The sequence below is a fragment of the Oryx dammah genome, unplaced genomic scaffold (assembly GCF_014754425.2).
Source record: "Oryx dammah isolate SB20612 unplaced genomic scaffold, SCBI_Odam_1.1 HiC_scaffold_14, whole genome shotgun sequence".
Taxonomy (NCBI): Eukaryota; Metazoa; Chordata; class Mammalia; order Artiodactyla; family Bovidae; genus Oryx; species Oryx dammah.
In genome coordinates, this window is record NW_024070198.1 from 8,585,621 (window position 1) to 8,590,596 (window position 4,976).

General features: G+C 42.0%; 1 non-coding gene across 1 annotated transcript; it reads left to right on the forward strand.

Annotated features, from left to right (window-relative positions):
- The first annotated feature begins 1,825 nt into the window (after positions 1-1,825).
- On the forward strand, positions 1,826-1,897 carry TRNAE-UUC. Its single transcript has one exon. It is a non-coding gene; the product is annotated as a tRNA-Glu (tRNA).
- The last annotated feature ends 3,079 nt before the right edge of the window (positions 1,898-4,976 follow it).

Below are 4,976 nucleotides of genomic sequence, written 5' to 3' on the forward strand. Positions count from 1 at the left end.
CTGTGCGGATTGTTATATGTCACTACTGGGAGAAGTTAGCCGTGTCAGAGACTCCTCTGGGAGATGGCAATTGGAAGCTTTGTGTTTGGAACTCTCCTGGACTCAGACCCCAGGCATTGCTTTCCTTGGTCAATTTCAATCTGTAAACGTTTGCTGTAATAAACCATCATCATGAGTGTAACAATGTTAAGTGAGTTCTACAAATATTCTAATCAATTATTGAAATTGAAGGTGGTCTTGAGGACTCTCGATGTCCACACACTTCAAGGAAACTGAGTCATCTGGCACAGTCAGTGAGGAAAATCACATCCATTAGAGAAATAAAGAAGCCTTATTGGTCTTGTCAACCTTGAGTGACACTTTGTAAATACATGAACCTACTACCAAAGCAAGTAAGGTCTCTTTACCACTCCAAATGAAACATGGATGAAGAAATCAGGACTGGTAAGTCCTTCTTCCCGCAGAGTAAGGAAGACGACATGAGAAGCGCCTTCAAATGTTTTAAAGCTGTCATGTGAGAGAACTAGAATTGGTTTGTCTGGCGAAAGGGGTTATATAAAGCCCAGCAGAGGGAAGTTACGGACGGCCAGGTTTTGGTTTATTCTAAGACAAACTTAGTGGCAACAAGAGGCCTCCAAAAACAGATGGGGCTGGCTCAAAGACAGGTGAGTGCTCCACCATTAGAGATCTAGAAGTAGAGGCTGGATGACCCCTTGAACTGATTTTGTGTAAGAGGCGAGAGTTGACTCAAATATTCTTTAAGATGCAATCCAAGTTAAGAGGCTATGATTGGGATGTAAGAGAATGTGGCAAAAAGGTGAGTCTATATATGGGTGTATTATTCTTTCAACTTTTCTGCAGGTTTGAAATTTTTTTAAGTTGGAAAACAAAGAAGGAAACCACTTGGTGGCTAAAAATCTTCAATCATTCTAGAAAGAAACAGAAAATTTTGTTTGTTTGTTTCAACATGTTAAGTTTAGACTCAAGGATAATGGGTATTCCATCTGACAAAAATATATATGATAGTACCTGCATTTTGCCATTACTGACACATCTTGATATTAAGTCCATTTGTAGTTCGTGAGTGCTATGGACTGAATTACATCTCTCCCACATTTATGTGTTGAAAGTTTAATCCTCAAGGTGAATTTATCTGAAGTTAGAAATATCTACAGAGGCAGAGAAAGCATTAACAGCGGCATTTTTGGAGATAGATTTTGGAGTGCTTCCCTGCAAGCACACAGTGGAGAGCAAGTGATGGTGGCAGCAATGACTGCAGGACTGACTGAAGAACCTCTCGTCGTAGCAAGAAATAGCAAGAGAAAATCGGGAGCCTTGTAGATAAACCCCCTATATGAAGTAAGAATGACCCAGGTAGGCAACTATTGTTGAACACAAGCTTTTCTATATATATTAACAGCTGAAGACACAAGATTGAAATTTTACTATGGCAAAAATCTTATCAGTTCAGAACTGTAATCAGGATAAATTGCATCTTAGGAAACAAAATGATTTTTCTGCTCTTTGCTGGAGCAGCACCATCTGCCGGATTTGCTCAAAATGCAAATTCTCCAATCCTGAAGGAACTAAACAGTCACCCGACTTGTCTAGCTGCTCTTTTCTAGACCCTAACATCCCTTTTCTGTTTCCTATCTTTGGCTGACACTTCCTTCCTATGCTCATAAATACAGATGTCCTATTTATATTTCACATTTTCATTGGGTTTCCTAGAGATTTGTTACCCATACGTAAGGTATGCTATGGAGAATGAATGCAGGGAATCTATTAGAGAATTTTAAAGAAGAAAATTAGTCTTTGGGAGAATTCCCTGGCAGTCCAGTGATTAGGACTCAGCACTTTCACTGCTGTGGCCTGGGTTCAATCCCCAGTCAGGGAACTAAGACCCTGAAAGCTGAACGGTGTGGTCAAAAAAATTACTCTTTAATTCTGCTGGGCAATCCTTGTCAAGTGGAGCAAATAAAATACATACTGCTCCTTAAGCTTGATTCTTTTCCCAAAAGCAGCAGTGTGAGTATGTAAATGCTGACTAACTTGCCTAATTTCCTGTCTCTACATTTAACACACTGACCAGATTCTAGGCTCCAAATATCCTCTCTTCTCTTACTGCACCTTTATACGCTTCAAGCTCCCCAGACTCTGAGATGAATCCTGACCCCAGCCAGAGGATGTTTAACAAGCTTACTTAATACTACAGCTGTTGCTGCTTCAACCTTCGTCTTTACCCTGGTTCTCGCAGACAGACCTCTGCCTTGTGGCTGACATTACTTCCCATAGCTCAGTCTTCAGTCCCCATACTGAGCTCTGCTTATTTCCCTTATGCTTGTGTCACTTTCTTGATTATTTGCTCAGATCTCCCACTTCCAGGGCTGTCAGGATGGAAATCGTTGGGAAAAGAAATCAGGAAGCATGTAGAGCAGTGCACTGCAGAGCTGAGCTCTCTGAGGAGCCCACTCTGAGATGGAGATTAGCATGTGGCAAGGGAAAAGAGGGGAGCCAGTGGGACATAGACAGAGTCCAGTTATTAATTCAGTCTCAAATAAAGCCTGAACTGATCCTGTGGGGAGTTCTGAAAATGAGATTATGACTTCACAGGTCACTTGGCAGGGCAAGAGGGCCAAACCTGCATACCTCTAGTCCATTAGCCACTGGATGTGGGCTGCCAGCAGGAAGCATGACCTCAGGCAAGGGGCGTGTTTCAGCTCAGACCCAAGGGGATTAACCCAGAGGGCATTTTTCCAGAAGCACTCCTAGCGGCTAGGAGAATAAGTCCTAAAGAGATTTTAGTCAGTCAGTCAGCTCAGTCATGTCCAACTCTTTGCGACCCCATGGACTGCAGCATGCCAGGCTTCCCTGTCCATCACCAACTCCCAGAGTTTACTCAAACTCATGTCCAACGAGTCGGTGATGCCATCCAACCATCTCATCCTCTGTTGTCCCCTTCTTCCACCCTCAATCTTTCCCAGCATCAGGGTCTTTTCAAATGAGTCAGTTCTTCACATCAGGTGGCCAAGGTATTGGAGTTTCAGCTTCACCATCAGTCCTTCCAAAGAATACTCAAGATTGATCTCCTTTAGGATGGACTAGTTGGATCTCCTTGCAGTCCAAGGGACTCTCAAGAGTCTTTTCCAACACCACAGTTCAAAAGCATCAATTCTTCAGCACTCAGCTTTCTTTATAGTCCAACTCTCACATCCATACATGAATACTGGAAAAACCATAGCTTTGACTAGATGGACCTTTGTTGGCAAAGTAAGGAAAGAGACTTAGTCTTTCCTAAAGCTGAATGTCTTTCCTGAAGAGAGATCTGGACCAGTATCCCAGTGCCCTCCAACCCCTACACCCCCATGAAGTGCAATGCAGAAAACTTTTTTTTTCTAAATCCCACTTCCAGTTTGGAAGACACTCTGAATCCTGATCCCAAACACAAGAAGGATTAATCCCTTCATGACAAGCAACCAAGAAAGAAGGTAGATAGATAGCATTTAACAGCAGGGAGAGTATTTGAAGAGAATAAAGTGAAAAGAAAGTGAAGCCTACTCTCAGGTAATGAGAAATCCGTAGCAGTCATTTCACACAGCATACATCATGAAAGAGAAAACACCATGAGGAGAATGAGCTTTGAATGGGTAAGGATGGAGAACTTCCTGCAATTGGGAAATTACTACCTCAACATAGAACATGGGCATAGTCAAAAAACAAGAATAGGACTTCCCTGGAGGTACAGTGGATGGGAACCTGCCTGACAACAAAGGGGACACAGGTTCAATCCCTGGTCCAGGAAGATTCTACACGCAGAGAAACCAAGTCTGATCACCACTACTACTAAGAGCCAGAGAGCCGCAACTGCTGAGCCCATGTGCTGCCTGAAGCCGGTACACCTGTGCTCCTGAACAAGCGAAGCCACTGCAATGAGAAGCCTGTGAAACACAGCGAAGAGAGCCCTGCTTGCTGCGACCAGAGAAAGCCTGCGCACAGCAGTGAAAACCCAAAACAATCAAACAAAAGAAGAACGAGAATGACAGAAGAGAATGCCAGACTGCAAAATATGTGAACAGAAATCCATCCTTCCAGCTTCACCAGGCTAAGAGTTTCCCCATTTCCTTAAAAATGAGACAGAGAAAGATAATTTTATAACTTTCCTTCTTCCACAAATAATTTCCTACAGCAGATCCACAGTGAACAGGAGAGAAAACTTATATCAGAATCTCCTACTTGTTTTGTAAAATTCCTGGTAAATTGAATATAATTCTCTCACTACATCATAGCCAAAGATAGAGTAATTATTGATAAATCCTTTAGTCATTGTTATGGACTGGATGCTTGTGTCCTCCCCAAACTCACATGTTGAAGTTCTAACCCGCAATGTGATGATACTAGGAGGAGGGGCTTTTGGAGGTGATTAGGTCATGAGGGTGGGGCTCTCAAAAATGGGATTAATGCCCTCAAAAGAGACTGTACAGAGCTCTCTTATCAGTTTCTGCCGTGGAGAACATAGAGAAAAGACAGCTGTCTATGAATCAGGAAGCTTGTCCATACCAGACATTGAATCTGCTGGTGCCTTGATCTTGGTTGGACTTCTCAGATTCCAGAACTGTGAGAAATAAATGTTTCTTGTTTAAGCCACTCAGTTTATGGTGTTTTTGTTACAGCAGCCTAAACAGACTAAAGCAGCCATCTTGTAAAAATCCTGGGTTAAAGTTTCTTTCCAGTATTATATATAGTTCTGGTCTGGATCACTCATTAACTTGATAATTATCTCCAATGTCTAGAGAAGATCTCTAGTAAGCTGCCTTGTTACACACAGCATCTTAAAGGGACTCATTCCTCCTTGTGTAGTCTAAATACCACATAAGCAAAACAGGATGGGCCCAGAAATAAGGTTACAGGAAAGAATCAACAAAAAATTAATAGAGAAATTAATTTAAAACAATAAAAAATTAATACAGATATCAGAA